The sequence below is a fragment of the Pinus tabuliformis genome, chromosome 3_1 (assembly GCF_031772625.1).
Source record: "Pinus tabuliformis cultivar Carrire ecotype Pingquan chromosome 3_1, CPIR1, whole genome shotgun sequence".
Lineage (NCBI taxonomy): Eukaryota > Viridiplantae > Streptophyta > Pinopsida > Pinales > Pinaceae > Pinus > Pinus tabuliformis.
Window position 1 is genome coordinate 675258470 of NC_142301.1, and position 17723 is coordinate 675276192.

Here is a 17723-nt window from a genome sequence, read left to right on the forward strand (position 1 = left end):
CTTAAGAATATTGGTGGCATTATAGGAACGAAGATTATTGTTCTAAGAAGGTACTTGAATCCTAAAAAGAAAATTTATTCACCACTAACTTTTGAAATTATATGTCACACCATTCACATATAAATTTGATGGACCATCCCAATATTAAGTCTACAAATTCATGACCTTTATGTGCTAGGATAAATTGAAATTCTGTGCTGTAGAGTGAAATATTTTGAGTATCTATTTAAGTAATCATAACTTTATGTTAGAAGAAAGATGTTTCAAAAAAAATAAAAATTAAATGGACTACCTTTCACAAAATGAAATAAATTGTTATAACAAATTTATTGAATGTATCTCGAGATTCTTATGGCCATTAAATGATTACTCTAAGGGGCTTTATGAAATCAAACAACCAAAGAGAGATTCAAACAGAAACACACCATAAACAAGAAGAGACACTGCCACCTGACCCAAAACTGGATCGGATGACTGGGAAGGTTATCCCCCCCAAAGCATAAAATAAAATCATTGTATTAATAATATGGCTCGCCTGCAAGCGCACCCGCAAAGGCAACACCATAACAAACCCTAACAAAGCTTTAATGGCTACCGGGTTTTACATTCATCAATTACAACATAAATATCGAAACAAAACCAGGAAACTTTGAACAAACCTATTAGCTACAATAAATTGGCATACGCTGCGAATCGAACTTGAATATGCTCGCATCATCATTATTTAGATAGGAAACCAATCCTCTACCCATTGTCTTTGCTAGCGTGAATTCTGTGTTACAAGCACAGAGACAAGGCGCAAGGCAATTTCTAACAACATGGATGCGGATCGCACTATATGAATATCCAATATGGACACAGATACTGAGTGCGACTATATCATATCTAAATCATATAACTCTTTATGTAATTCAAACTGCGTAGGCAAAATGTCTAGCTGGAAGCTACAAGGACTCAAAGTCGACTGCGCAACATACCATCTCACTAGTGCACTACTTTAGCTTTTAAAATTCTCTCATATTTCATGAACATCCCAATGTTATATATTTCACTAATAGTTAAAAGGATCTATCCTATTGTGAATCTATATTACATCATTCAACCATAATATGATTGATTTTATGTTCTATACACTAATTTTTTTATCATCTATATATTACATTAAATTTTTCTTGAGTTAACATTTTTATAACTACTTGTATGTTGGTTTAGAAGTTCAAAAATGACTAGTAACATTATCAATAAGTTAAACTCAAACCATAAACTATGATGAAAACATATTAACTTTTAAATATTGATTTAATTAATATACACAAGACTTTAATTTTTCTTAAATAATATCAAATTGGCCCCTTTTTCTTTTTTTAATTAATTACAATAATTAAATACTTTCAAAATAACATTTTAAAAGTTAATAAAAACAATAAATTTTAAAAATAATTATTTATAATTTTCCTTTTCCATATGGTTTTAATGCTAAAACATAACAAAGTTAAATACATTATTTTTATAAGCTGAGAGTGGATCGAGACTTGGAGCCTTGGTGCAGACCATGAAGACCTAGTCTTCTGCCCGCGCCTCTGCGCCATAGACCCCCTTGCCCTGGGGCCCTGTGGCCCTGGGCCCTCTGCCGTGCTGCGTCGTTCCTGAGCTCCTCCTTTTGAGAGCCTGCGTCTGTGTGGCTCGTTTGCTGCTGGGAGGGGCCAGTCAGCTAGGGTTCGCCCCCATGGAGGTCCCGGGCTCGCCCCAGGCAGGGCCTCCCCCCCCCTCAGCCTCCATCTGCCGAAGCCTTCTCTCGGCTCTTGGCCAGTTTGCTGCAGAAGAAAAAGAGTGAAGCAACCAAGTTTTTCAAGAGGCTTGAAGACATTCCTGAAATCTCCCTCCTGCCAGAGACCCCGATTCAAGTCACCCTCTCCTTGGCTGAGCGGGCCCTCGTTGGCCAGTTCACGGTCTATGGCCTTCTCCTAAGTCCACTGAGACCTGGGTCAACAAGAACTGGGCTCCTCTGATCAAGAATAGCATCACTTCTTATTTCTTAGGACGAGGGTTTTTCCTCTTCGAATTCACCTCTAAGGATGACATGGATCTGATCTTCTAGAATGGCCCCTATTTCATGCGCCCCCAGGGCCTTTATCTCAACAGATGGATGCCAAATTTCGATCCTACAGTTTACGTTCCCACGACTGTCCCGGTGTGGGTCAGACTTCCAAATCTCCCAATGCATTATTGGAAATAAGACTCGTTGAAGCACATCGGTAACGCCCTTGGGAAATTCATAGATCAGGCAAACAACAAAGATCAATATGATTGTGTCAGAATTTGTGTAGAAGTAGATCTAGAGGTGGGACATCTGGAAGCCATCAAAATCAAAGTAGGAAGCTGGAATCACTTGCAGAAGCTAGATTACAAGTAGTTGCCTTTCAAATGCCGAAAATGCCATGTCTACGGCCACTTCGCCAGAGGATGCCCATCCAATGCTGAACCAAATAAGGGTAAAGAAGAAGGCTAGAACTAGGTCAAGCGTGCCAGGAAAACCCAAAAGCATGTTGGTCCAAAGGGAACACTATCGAAGTCAAGGAAGTTGAGCAAGAATCTGATGGCTTGGAGCAAGAAGGCGAAATAGGAGAATCCCAAGCTTCGATAAGGAGATCCACAAGAGGCCGCAAAACAGATCGGGAAAAAAAGAGCATGAAACCTTCAAAGATAAGCTCTAAGGCAGCCAACCAACCCTTGATAAGCTATTAGCGTCAAAACCAAAGATGGCGAGAAACCAGCCCCAAGGCTCCAAGGGAGCCAACCAGAAATACAAATGATGAAGATTGTCTCTTGGAACTGTAGAGGTATGGGGAGTAGAACCAAAGAAGAAGCCATTAGAAGTTTAATAAGAACAGAAGCTCCTAACATACTCCTCATCCAAGAGACCAAACTGGAGGACTCTGTCTTCCTTGAAGCAAGTAAGAAACTCTGGAATAAATGTGAGGTGAAAGAAATCTCAACCCGAGGGGCTTCTGGTGGGTTGGGCACTCTTCAGAATGCTAGCAAATTCTCAGTTATTTCTGAGACCCTCAACTCTCACTGGCTGTTCTTAAAATTGCAGCATTTAGACTCAAAAGAGATTATTAGTCTCTTTAATGTGTATGTCCCTGTGAACGCTGGGAAGAAAAGGCCTCTTGGGAATCCATAAGAAACCAAGCAGACCTCGTTAACCTTGAGAATACCATCATTGCAGGAGATCTAAATCTCACTCTCTTATCAACAGACAAGAAAGGAGGCAACATTGTTTGAGATCCGGCAAGGGAATGGGCAGAGGACCTTATGCAGGACTAGGATCTGCTGGACATCAAGCCAATCTTTGGTAAGTACACTTGTACTAATAAAAGAATTGGTCCTGGCCACATTGCTGCCAAATTGGACAGATTATTTCTTCAGAGCTCTTTTCTTCTACTTGGATTAGAGGCTAGAGTCCACATCCTCCCTTGCAGCACTTCTGATCATAAACCCATCAAGCTGAAACTGGTGTTTCAGCTTGATCTCAGACCAATTCCCTTCAGATTTAGTCTGCTCTAGGCTAAGGAATTGGACTTCATGCAATTAGTTAAGGGCATCTGGTTGCAGCCAGTCAAAGGCTCCCCCTTTTTCGTCTGGGAGGAGAAGCTCAGAAGAGTGAAAAGGGCTTTGAAAAGCTGGGCCAAATCGCTGCCCAATCCAGTCAATGAAAGGAAAAAAATTCAACACACTCTGGAAATTCACCATCTCCAAGATGAAACAACTGACATAACAAAAGAGACTCTAGATAAAGAAGCCCAACTCTAGCAAAACTATCACAAGGCTTGTCTAGCTGAGGAAGAGTACTGGAGACTTAAGTCACGTAGTCTTTGGCTTAAAGCAGGGGACAGGAACTCTTCCTTCTTTCACAAACAAGCTCAGGTAAGGAAATGTACCAACTCCATTACCGAAATCAAAGATGGCACTACCATTCACAAGGATAATGCAAGCATCAAAAAAGCAGCCTCCCTTCACTTTAAAAGCATGTATAGTGAAGATATAAATATGGACCAAAACTCTGATATGATGGATGTGGTCCCCTCCTTGATTACTGTTGAAATGAACCACCTTCTTAAAGCTAAATTCACCAAGAACGAAGTCAAGGATGCCCTCTTTGCCATGGACCCAGACAAAGCCCCTGGGCTAGTTGGATTCTCAGCCAGATTCCGCAAACTTGCTGGTCAATTGTGGAAAACGATATTTACAAAATGGTTCTTAAGTCCCAAGTTTGCCAGAAAATCAGAGGCATCACGAACTCTGCTTTTCTTTCTCTCATCCCCAAAGAGAAATGAGCCAACTCCTTCAACAGGTTTTGCCCGATTTCACTTTGCAATATTGGTTACAAATTGATTACCAAAGTCACACTAATAGACTGAAGCTCATCCTCCCCAAAATCATACCGGAAAGCCAAGGAGGATTCATTCAAGGTAGACAGATTGTGGACAATTTCATTCTGGTCCAAGAGGCAATCCACTCAAGCCTGAGTCACAATGAAAAAGGTATGGTTGTCCAACTTGATTTAGCAAATGCATTCGATAGAGTTAGGCATAGTTTTATGTTGAAAGTCTTACATAAGCTTGGATTTGGTGAGAAATTTATAAATTGGATTTAGGCTTGCATTTCAGAGCCTTAGATTGCCCCATTAGTAAATGGCAGAGCTGCCGACTTTTTCAAAGCCATGAGAGAGCTCAAGCAGGGGTGCCCTCTCTCACCCCTTCTATTTGTTCTTCAAGCCTCTGTCCTTAGTTTTTAATTAGACAAAAAGACGATGGATCATGAAATCGTTGGGCTTATGGCCTCCTGATTTAAAGGAGCTCTAGATGAGTTTTGTATGGTTTTGGGAAGCAGTCTAAACAATGGCAAATGCCATATCTATTGCTGGAACACCACTTCCAGCTTGCTCAACTCCATTTCCAGAACCTTTGGTTTCGCCACCTCCTCAAATTGGACTTCCTTCAAGTACTTAGGTCTCCCTGTATTTCTCAAAAGATCCTTCAGCAGAGATTGGCTCCCACAATTGGAGAAATTCAAGAACAAGTTGCTTACCTGGGGCTTTTCCTGGCTTAACATTGGTGGTAAGTCTGTTCTCATCAAATCAGTCCTTAACAATCTTCCCTTATTTCAGTTTTCTGTCCTTCTTGCTCCCACTGGTATTCTCAGAAAAATGGAGGAGATCATTCGAATTTTTTTGGAAGGGGTGCAAGCAGAATGAGAAAAATATTCCGCTAGTCGACTAGGAATCCATCTCCAAACTGCTGTTGGAAGGAGGCTTGAATTTCAAAAATATTAGCTACCTATACCAATAGGTTTCATATTTCATGATTGATAAATAAAAGTTCCAAATATGCTCTGCTTTGGTGACTCAAAGATCCCATATTTCCATGAGAAGACAAGGTGTGTACAAAAGCTTGATGTTGACTCAATTTTGGATGGATGGTCCAACAGCCTAATCTGGATCATGCCATGTTTCAATTTTCTGTTGTAGACTAGAGAAAGAAGTCTGTCCAAACTGTTTAATCTTGGCAGACCAGTAGCTAGGTAGAGAAAGTAAGGTTCCCAACTGCTTAATCTGGGACCTTGGAAGCAATAAGGGTAGTCTTAGATAGAAAGTCAAAAGAAAAGGCCAAAAGAAAAGAAAAGGCACATAAGGGTATGCAAGTCTAAGTGCACCCTCCATAAAGAAACAAAAAATGCTAGACAAGTAGATGGGTAGGTAGATGGGGTTGCAGAAATGTCGTTCATTTCAACTGAATCTTGCTGGTCTAACATAAAGGAAACATCAGTGGATAGAGAAGCTCCTCTTCTCCATCATGTTGCAGCAAAGCAAAGTAGCATGACTAACTCCCTTTTCTCCCCTTTCACATTCATTACTAACATCCCTTCATCAGTTGAGTTCATGAAAGAATTTAAGGTTTTATGTCGGTTCTTATTCCTTTAAAAGCCACATTTCATGTCTAAAATTCTTTTCATTTTGATCTACTCCCTAAGCTAAGTTGTTTTTATATAAACTTAGTGATATCACTCCTCATTCACCTCTTCCATTCATATTAACCCCTAACTTCTTATTATCTAAATCCCCTATGTTACCCTTTCCCTATTATTATAAACACTATGGTGTATAAACCCCAAGCATTCTATAAATATCCCTTCCCCCCCTGGCATTATAGCCATATGTTCACAGTCAGGGATTAAATTGACATCTGGTCAGTTTAAGAACCCAAACCCTACCCCTTTTCCCCCTTCAGAAGTTATCTAAACCATTAACCCCTTCATTTGCTAAAAAACCTTGTAAATAAACCCATTTTCACCCCTAACCCGCTCATTTGCAAAAATACATGAAAAACCCACATTTCGGCTTTATCCAAAGTTTGGCGCAAAAGCGCATTTGCATTTAAAAATACATTGAAAACCATACAAATCGCCGAAAGTCCTAAAGTCCCCGCCGGGCGCATCCTCCAAAGAAAAATATTATTTTATTCCCGCCCCCTTCCGTATTGACCTGGCACATTAACGATCCGTCGATCGTCGGATCTGGCCCTTTTCATCGGACGGCTCTCATACATTTCGGACCGGGCCCGACGTCCGAAAGTTACCTTCCGAAATTTGTCAGAGGGTGACGTCAGGCCTCTGCCACGCGTCACCCCCAAATCGTATCGGAGCACCCTCTGACAATTCCGCTTCCGTATAGAGAGTGGTGCGATACTATACCGCTTACTGTTTCCGGTTTCTGTGAACCTGCCTGGCCAACGTCACTACCACGTCATTACCGCGTCACTGCTACATCACCGCTGCGCCAGCGCCCCCGTCCGCCACTGCTCTGACCTGCCCGCCACCTCACCATCCTCGTGGACCACTCTCAAGCCGCCACGTCACTCGATGACGTCATGCTGGCGTCATCTGACCTTGACCCCACATGCTGACATCATCCAAAAAAAGCGCCAAATAACCCAAAAATCCATATTTTGGCCGAAAAGTCGTGTTTTTCATTACTTTTGCAAAAAACGACTGTTGCACCTCTGCATGTATTTTACGACCAAACAAGCGTCAACCTGCTGAATTCGACCCGAGGACCGTTGGTGCGCCAATTCCACCTGCATTTGTGACTATTGCCGACAGTTTACCAGGTTTTTATCCCAGTCATTCCCTCTGCGTCTGGTTTTATCTTGCATTCTCCAACAATAGCTTAAAGAGTAAGAAAACACTGTGTTTACTGGTAAATCCCATGTGGCTAGCCTTCATTTTCAGTTGTAAAGTCGAAATTCGCTTGCAGAGCCTTGTTTACTCGAGTTTTCACAAAACATACAGTTGGTTCGCGCATTCGTGAACTGAGGACCCAAGCTGCATCAATTTACCGTGAAGAGAGTTTTAAGGCCAAGCATTTGCCCTATCAGTGCTCTGAGCAGTGATTCAATTGCTGCCATTGCCATTTTATCCTCTGCTCCTCAGTAAATCACCTCTCTTTCCAAGAAATACTCCTTTGTGTTGCTCTGCATAGTAACACCAGTTCATACCAACATAATCCTAAAGTAACCATGGATGCACCAGTAGCTCCTGTAGCCTTGAATATTGCTCCATTAAATGCCCCTCAGAGAGAATTGGAATGGCAACCATTAGCAGACCTGGATTATCAAATATCAGAAGAAATGCTAATGCACAGCAAGTACCACATCCACTTGTTAAACGAATTGAAGATTAAACATGAGACTGGAACAGATGTATTGGGCATTTGGGATTCTTTCCTCCCTCTCTTCAAGCTCCCTCAGGTCAACCAGTTTCCTGACCTAATCCACCTATGTGCTGAATGCTACGACGCCACTCAGAGGGCTGTGATTGACCCTTCAGGCTCAGTTGTTTTCTATATCACCCCTGAAGCCATCAGAGAGATGCTGCACTTCAAAACTAAGAAGAAATTAGTCCCTTTATCACTGGTTGATCTGATAAAGCAAGGAGCTAAATTGACAGATGCTCAAGTCACCAAACTAAAGCAATTTTACATTGACTTTGACACTGTGAAGTACCCTCCCATTTCTCATGTTTACCTCAACCAATTGGGCAGGGACCTTGTAGACATGATCAGTCCCATTCTGGGCTATAATTCAATTGAGTTTGTTGATGAAACTGTGCTGGTGATGATGCTCATGTTTTCCCCTGGCAAGTCTCCAATCTGCTATGACTATGCCACCTACATATCTGACAAAATACATGAGCAATTGATGAACTTATCAAGAGAAAGGGTGTTCAGATACACCTCCTACATCTACCACTTAATTTTGTATTATCAACATGAGAAATTTCACTTTGCTATGAAGAGAGTGGATGCACAAGGAAATCTAAGGTCAATGGTCTATTGGTCCTCTACCTTCCACTGTAGATCCTGTTCTCCATACACTTATTGTGAGTTTATAGACCTCTTCATCCACCCAGCCATGTCTTTGCTAATGAGCTCACCTCCTCCAAGACTAACTGATGAGATGCAGAGGATTCTTCAGCTGTCCAAGGTATACAGCATTGGGGATTGGTACTGTTACCAACACCACACAATCATCAGAATATATGGGTGTGAGTTGCCCCCATACAGATTGCCCAAATATGTGCCCATGAGATTGTTTGCCCTTGAATACTTCAGGCAGTTTGGGAATGCTGATGTGCTACATTTTTCAGGCAAAGGCAAGAAAGCACAGCTCAAAGTAAGAAACCAATTAGGCCACTTCATTTACAACAAAAGGGAGGAAGGTTGGCAAGAAGCAGATAGAATGCTAGAATCCCTTGGCCTACAGACCAGTTTCCTTTGGAAACCTTATGACCCCAATCACTTCATAACTTTAAGAAGGGTCAAGTATAGGCTGGCTAGTTATGACCACGTAAGGTTGCCTCATATAGAAAAATATGCAAATCAAATAAAGTGGAGGAGAGGCACCTTAGAGGAAGCTGTCACACAAGAAGAATTAAAACAAAGAGCAGTTAAAAATCTCCAAAAGATGGCTGACTTAGAGCTTTGTGCACAGGTATTTGCTCTTCCAGGCACTCAAGTGGGAGCAGCTGCCTCATCCTCCACAGCACATCAGCAAGCAGCCAAAGCTACTGATCAAACCTCTAGCAAAGGCAAAGAGAAAGAGATGGAGCCAGAGCAGCCGCCTCATGAACAGGTATAGTAGCAGGAAGTGCAGCAATAGCCACAGGAACAACAGCAACAAGGGGGGCAGCAAGAAAAAGAACAGCCAGTGCAACAAGAGCAAACATCACAGGCCCCAAAATCCACCAGGCAGCAAGCTCAGGACACTCTGCCTCCTAGGCAGGAGACAACAGTGGAGGCCTCAGTCCTCCAAACCCCACAAAAAGAAGACATAAGCAGAAAGAGGGACGGAGAGACTCCCCTCACAACATCAACAACTCATGGGGAGAAAAGACACAGAACGAATCCCCTTTCTGAGGAAGAAATGCCAATAGGGCAATCTTTGGGCATGGGCCCACCTAGCATGGAGGCATCTGCAAGTTCCTTCCAGCAGGAACAAGAGAGGACAGGGGGGGGAGAAGTCAGCTCCTCAAGCCAGCAAAGAGGAGCTGAGGTGGGCATCAAGCAGCAGTTCATTGATATAAAGAAAAGGAATGAGCCCATAAGAGTACAGCTATATAATCATTTGTTGAAAATGGCTCCCACTAACCAGCAAAGACTAATGTCTGCATATGATTTCCAGGAGGGCAAGATGATCATGAGCCACTTTATGCCAGCCGTGTTGCAGACGCAGTCAGCTGCAGATTACATAAGGACCAACCTTGAGGTCCTTGCCAAGGACATCCACCCAATGGATAAAATTGAATTACATAAGCAAACAGGTGAGATGGTGTATGCCTCCTTGGCAGATAAGACATTGGAGAACTACAGGCTAGAAAATAGCCTAAATAATACAGCTGCCCAACTTGAGTTGGAGAGAGCATCCTCTCAAGCAAAGGACAACAGAATCAAAGCCTTAGAGGAGATAATCATAGAACTTGGGCATGATCCCAAGGACATCAAGGCTGTACAAGCATTATTGAAGTTAAGAGATGCAGATATGGCAGCACTAAGGAAAATGGTAAAAGTCCCAGCAACCATTCACCCACAAACTGGAGAAGTTGCCCAGCTGAGACATGACCAAGATGCAGCAGCTATGCTAGTGTCCCTATATAAACAGCTGATCCAAACACAAGAGAAATTGGGAGAATCAGAGGCTGCACAGGCTGCACTGCAGGCAGCATTACAACAAAAAGAAGGAGGACAAACATCTCAGCCTCCTCCAGAAATAATTAACCTAGAGGAACCTCCTCAGACTACTGCTCCTCCTACTGAACAGACAGCGCCTTCCACATCAGCACCAGCGCCAACAACAGAGCAGGCTCCAAGCCTGGATATGCAGAAGCTCAAGAATGAAATCCAAGCCCTGGAAGCCCAAATGGCAGAGCTAAATGAGGCCAGGGAGAGTCTAGCTAAGCTCAATGAAAGATATGACAAATCCAAGCAGACTGTAGCAGAAAAAGGAAGAGAGATAAAGGCTCTCAAAGATAAGATAAAGGAGCTGGAGAAGGAGCTCACACTTGATAAAGTAGTGGCTGAACTCAAGACAGTCTTATGGGCCAACATTGGCCAATCAATCACTGATCAATGGCAATACATTGAGACCATTCATGAGCAGATAGAGCTCATAGGGAAAGCACATAGAGAAATCCAAAGAGAAAGGGCATCTCTAGGCAATATGCCTGAGGTTGCCAACAAAATGATTAATGTGCTTAATAACAGAACAAGTGCTCAGCTGGCAGCAATGGGAATCTCCAGTAGAACTGAAACCATCCAGCTGATAAAGAGGGTCCTCACACTAAGAAACCTGGTACAAACACTGGAAAGAAGAAGCCAGGATATGCAGACAAAGGTTAATAAGTTCACAGACAAATTTGTGGCATTGCAAAACATAGGTCTTCCTAGCTTACTGAACAACGTAGGAAGACTACTTTCACATGAAAATTATGCCAAAAGGGTCAACACATTTGCTACAAATAAGATTACAGAAAGACCCAGCACTTCAGAAGAATCAGGGCCAGCATCAGGGCAGAGTCTCTACAACAGGATTGAGAACCTATTTTTTATCATGAATGAGATCCAACATTTGTTTGAAGTGCCTCCAAATTTCTACAAATACACAGAGGCAGATGAGACTCTAGAGGCAATCCTGAGACATCAATTGCCCACACAGGAATTCTGGACCAAAATGATACAGTTAATACTGTAAACCAGAGGCTGTATTCAAGTTTTTTCATTTAAATATATAAGTTATCATACACAGGAAAATTTTGATAAAATCAGCATGCATGGAGAAGAATGGGCTGAGCCAACTCAGCAAAACTATTCGGCCACTAAAGCAGCACTGACAGTCACAGGTGACAGGGCCGAAAAGATACAGGAGGACAGAGCCACAAAGACACGTCATCCAGCATTTATAACAGAACATTCAACCGACTCAGTGGCCTCCAAAGGTCAAAAAGTCTTCTGACAGAATTGAAGAGCATTTATGTTGTATTCAAAGCTGTAATAACTTCTTATCTGTTGTTCTGTACAAGTTGGTGAACATATTTATTTCTCAGATGACTCAACGCTTCAGATATTTTGTATGACTGTTTGTATATATACCCCCCTCGCATAAGTTTGCAGGGGTTGTTGTTGATTTCTCTTCTAGAGTTTCTTATGCTGTAAATTTCCAGAGTATTAATACAAAAGTGATGGAATTTCCAAAGCTCTGTGTTATCTGAGGCATTCTGGTGTTTTGCTGAAAGTTACAGGATTCCTGCGTACTCCATGGCACAATAAGTTCTCCTTAAAAACTCTTCGTTATGTGTTTTGTTATCTTTTCATAGCTCATTCATGCTCCAGTGTTTCATAGTTAATGGCAAAGAAAAAGAATAGTTCCAGGATTTATTCACAGAATACCCTGAGCTCAATCTATGCTGTTATAAATGTTTTTCTTCAGTTATAGTCGTGAGGTGTAATTCTTAACTGCTGCACCTCCAAACTATATCTTTCACAGTGATTGTTGTTTCAGGAATTCAAGTTTGCTCCTGTGCAACATATCTCTTTCCTACACCCTCACCTTAGTGGAAAATTCTTAATTGCTTTTCACTGGTTAATCACAGTTCATAATCACAATTTAAATTTTGTTTCATGATGTATTTGAATGGCCCTGCAGTTTCAGCAACTCAACTCAATCCCTTAGACAACCTGTAGCCACAGACTCCATTGCCCAATGGACTGATACTGCCTGAAGACTTCCACCTTAGGTACAGAAGACATCCCTCAACCAAAACATACAACCAAACCCTGAATTCATAACTAGCCTAAAATCTTCACAAAACAGAGACAAACCTTAAAGAGAGAGCCCTCTCTGATTATAGTTTGGCTAGAAGTTGTAATCCAAAGATTGGTTAGTGGTTACCCCGGCCGTATTCCCTTGGGAGTCAAAGGGAACAACCTGGGTGTTAACAATAATATTGCAATGGGAGCTAAGCTTATCTCGAGAATTATTGCACCTAACCCTGGCTGGGCGCAATTAGCTCTTTGGAAAAAATACTTCAAAGGCAAGCGCTCCCGCTGTCTCGATCACTCTCTGATGCTTCCAAATACGCCCTTTCTGAAGCTCTGTATCAAAGCCTGTCCTCTTATCAATGCTCATGCCTACTAGGTTCCCGGTAATGGAAAAAGGATCAACCTTTGGACAGACAAAATAATGAATAATGAGCCGCAGGGAGAGTGTCGCTCTCTTCAAGCGCCGCGCAGATGGATGAATGAGGCTGGTTTGTGTTCCCTGTGGGACATTTCCGTCTGGTAGGATTCACGCTGGGCTAGCTGGAATCTTGAAACACCCCCAGATTTTTCTATGGAGCGCGAGGCCTTGCTCTCCAAGCTCCATGGATTGGCTCCAATGCTGGCTCAAAATCGGGACTCAAGAGGTTGGGGTGTGCACGCTGGTGGATACACCATAGCTCAAGGATATGCCAAGCTATGTGAGTGCTCTCATGTGGCGACGAATCCAGAGCTATGGAAAGGGATATGGAATTATCCCTCTTTGCCAAAAATCGACTTCTTCAACTGGCTGTTATGCCACTCCAAAATCTTGACAGATGACAATCTTCAGAAGCGAGGTTTCCACGGCCCTTCAAGGTGCAACCTTTGTAAGGTAAACCAGGAAAGCATAACTCTTCTGATGCTTGAATGCACCTTCACATTGCAGATTTGGACCGAGCTGTTGGGAACTTTGAGTTCCAGCTTCGCTTTTCCTTCCTCCATTCCTAATTTTTTTGCTAAATGGCTGCAAAGGTATCCTGGTCCTCCTCTAAAAAATAAAATTATCAGAGCTGCTTGGTCTAATCTTCCTAAAATAATCTATTGGCAGGTTTGGCTTGAGCGAAATAAAAGGATCTTTAGAAACTGCGAATAGGATGCAAAGCTTGTGGTAGTTAATATTAAATGCCAATTAAAAGAGTGTCTGAGATATCATAAAGACGATTTAAGTCTCAGCCAGCAAGATATAAATTGGGGCTCTTCTCTCGATCTTCAGTTCCAAAAAATTGCAAAGAGTATCTCCCTCCCAAAAGAATGGCAAATAAGGGCTACAACAAAAGAGTTCCAGGGATGGATTACAAATCATCAGAGACACTTTCTATTTTTTGATGGGGCTGCAAAGGGAAATCCTGGAAGAGCTGGTGCTGGAGGAGTCATATTGAATCTAGATGGCATAAGGATCCATAGTTTTGCCTGGGGTTTGGGCATCGCTTCTAGCATTCAAGCTGAGGCTTTGGCTCTTTTCCAAGGTCTCAAGATGTTGAAAGTGCTGAACATCAGGGAGGCTAATGTTATTGGGGACTCTCAGGTTATCATTAACACTATGGTGACACATTCTAAGCCAACAGACCTAAGGCTTGCAAGGCTGATCTACAAAATTACAGACCTTGGAGACTCATTCCAGAATTTGAATTTCTACCACGTGTTGAGAGCCAATAATAAGGAGGCGGACATTGAAGCTAACAAAGCAACCCTTCTTACGGCTGGAGCCTTGCTTAGAGGCGGACAGGAAATATGGGAACCAAATCCTTAATTTAGAAAGTTGTCATGTTTTATTGCCTATTGTTAAATCAGTTTGTATGTATCCACAATCTTGGGAAAATCTCTCAAATTGACCACATAGTAGCAGCTAAAAAGAGATGTGAGCTAAGCATAAATGCCATGGCCTTGCAAGGTTGTGAGGCACTCCTGGAATTAGACTCACCTTTTGTAATCCGCTCTTTGGCATTAAGGCCAAGTATCTAATATATCCACTATCCGTTTCTGTCAAAAAAAAAATGCGTTTGATGAATCTTGGAAAAATCTACTTTAGTTTAATGCCATGAGATCCAAGAACTTATGTTAACCTAAATTTTAGGATTTAATGTTATTCCTCTACAAATCACTCGGTGCCACTAGTACGTAGTCCTTGAATCGACTTTACATTATGATTCATTAAAGAGTAAAGGTTCGGGAAGTTCAAAGTTCTGTTCGGTAAACATTTTAGAAAACAGGGCTAAATATACCATAACACTCAACAACAAAGATAGTTATGTCATCTATTAATTCCCAGAGTCGATATGTTTTGGAAGCATGTAGAGATTTGTAGCCCCTGTAGGAACATGCTCATCTGATAGCCTTCCTAATAGGTGGTATAACTCAAACATATTACATTAGTTACATTCTTCCAACCATATAAAACCTAAATATTTACTGCAACTAAAGTAAATATTTAGCTATTTTAAGAGTCATGTTTTAAATAAACTGGCTGTAACAACCAGTGCTAGGTGGCCAGATATCCATGATCTGTGAACGGATTCGAAACTTTCTTCATCATTAAAGTATTACAATAATATGTAAAATAGAAAGCTCAAATAGCGATTTTTTTTTTAAACATGATTGCACAAAAAATGAAGCCGAAAAGAAAATGCATAAACATTTCGCTGAAGAAGCTCAAAAAAATTCGTGCCCAGAGATCTCACACTTTGTGTGGGATGCTAATGCTTAGGCGTATTTAGAAAAAAATAGATAGTTTCCATCAATCCACATCACAATTAATATCATCTGAAAAACAATAGAGTTTCAGCGGAGAACAAGTGTTTTTCACATAAAAAGTAGTTAACATAATCAAGAATTTCAAGAAAACCAGTTACTATTTAGTAAATTCAAAGTTCGAGAATGGCACAGACAGTTAAAGTACGAAACAAGCCTCCAAACAGAGTACTACTACAAGGAAACCAACTAAGTTTCACAAAACATGAAGTTCAATAAAGCAAAGATCCAAAATTTACCCATAAAGAACTTCAAACAGAGAAGAAGCAAAATTTCACGGTCACAGTCAAACATCGCTCTTGTTACATCAAATTTTCGAAAAATTAAATACAGAAACACAAAACATGTGAAAGACCGAGAGATACAGAGTGCGTTCAAAATAAAACTTGAATTCTATTTTGAATAACAAAATAAATATAATTTATAATCATTAGTGGACAAGAATATATAAATCTAAAAGGTCCAACAGAGTTGAAACCCCCTCTGATACCATATGTAACAACCCAAAATAAAAATGTAATTAATCAACTAATTAACATCAAGTTCAAACTATGAGTAGCACTTACCAGTGGTTGAAGTTTTCTTATTGCAACAAGGTTTTGGGGACGACTCTCCACCCAACCGTAGGCTCAATTGTGCAAGGTCTTGCTACAACTGGCCACCCCCGAGCCCTCAATCAACGTACTACTGCCAGTGAATCCTCTATCTTAGAACACTATTCTCCCAAGAGAATGAATGATATAATCTTGGAATGATGGAATGTCTCCCATCCTCCTCACCATCTAATAAATAGAGGAAACATTGGAAGGGGAACCACATGCACACACTCCATGTGTTTGCATGCAACTTTATTGCTTTCTTGTTTTATTTCTTTTTGATAGCTTCACTGATTTTTTTACTGTTTTCTTGTTTTATTTCTATTTATTTTTATTTAGAGCTTTAGTATGGTTATTTATTATTTATTACTATTTTTATTATTATTTTGTTTTATTCATTGTTTATTTTCTTGTATTTTTTTAATATTATTTATTATCATTTTATTATTATTATTATTATTATTATTTATTATTTTTATTATTTATTATTTATTATTAAGGGAGGGACATTACAGAGTGCCACAGATCTTTGATTCCGGTATGCCACACCCACCAAGAGTGCTCCAAGAAAACTCTAAGTATCCAAGAGTATGAAAGAGAGAAAGAATAATGAGAGAGCTCCAAAACTGAACTGACCAAGTCTTTCCCACTGATCCTCAAAAGCTTTTTTATTAATGAGAGCTCTATTTTCTTCATTTTCCATTATTTTCCTTGATTTTCCTCCTCACTTGCAACCTATGACCTTTCACCTTCCTTTTCTCCTAATTTCCATTATTTTCATAAATAAAATGTGCCAAAAATTCCATTTTGCCTTTCCAAAGCCTTAGCCATTGCCTTTGCAAATTTCCTCAGCCATAACCAATCACAAGTGTTCCCCATCACTAGGATGTTTCCCAACATTCAGCTTGGAATATGTGTCCCATCGACCGTGGCCTTATATATTTTTTACATGGAATTTTCACCAGGGTCGTTACATAAATTCTAGGAGGGGCATCTAATCAAGGAGACACATAAGGATCGTGGTTCAAGAAAGGGATCAAAGCAAGACAAATAATACCAAACAAGAGATCAAGATCTTCATCATACCAAAGCCCTAGATCGAAGAAATCTACTTCAGCAAGAGCCGTGGAATCATCATCAAGGAGGGAGCAGAAAGAAAGACCAAAACCCTAGAAGCATTTCTTAGATCATCACTCATCCATCATCTAAAGAGTGGGATATTTTCAAAGACTAAGGAAGACTAGATCAAAGAACATTATCATTCTCTTCAAAAGAGATTCATAAATCTAGCGAGAAATATTGTACTATCTATATCACTATAAAAATTAAGGAAGAAGCAAGTGAAGAAAGAAGCATATACTCAAGTAAGTATATGACTTCATCTGAATCTATCAAAATGTCTTTTTGCAAGGAGAGTAAAAAAACTAGTTGGGGCTTCAAATTTTCTTGCATGGAAGAAAAGAAAAGACCTAAACCTCGTTGAGAATGAAGTCATGGATCACATCAAGGGGTCAATAACCCAACCTCCCAATGAAGATACTCAAGAACTTTCTAAATTCATGAAAGGGGAAGTGAGGGCCTAGAGGATTCTCATATAATCCATCAAAGACTCTCTCATCGCATATGTATCAAAATTAGACACTTCAAAAGAAATATAACAAATTGGTAGACTTGTTCTCCGTAAGTTCTGCAGGAGAAGTTATCTCTCTAAGACAAGAACTCTTCAAATTGAAGATCTCAAGGGAAGAAGGAATAGCCTCATATTTTATGGGGATTTCATAAATAAGAGATCGAACTTCAAGATCTGGGTGTAATAATGTCTGACAAAGAAATGACCATTGTAGTATTGAATGCACTACCAGAGGAATAGGGAAAATTCACTTCAAGAATTTATGGGAAGAAAGAAGCCACCCCTTTCCAATATCTACGGTCATTATGCATGATCTAAGAAAATGGACTAAAGGAAA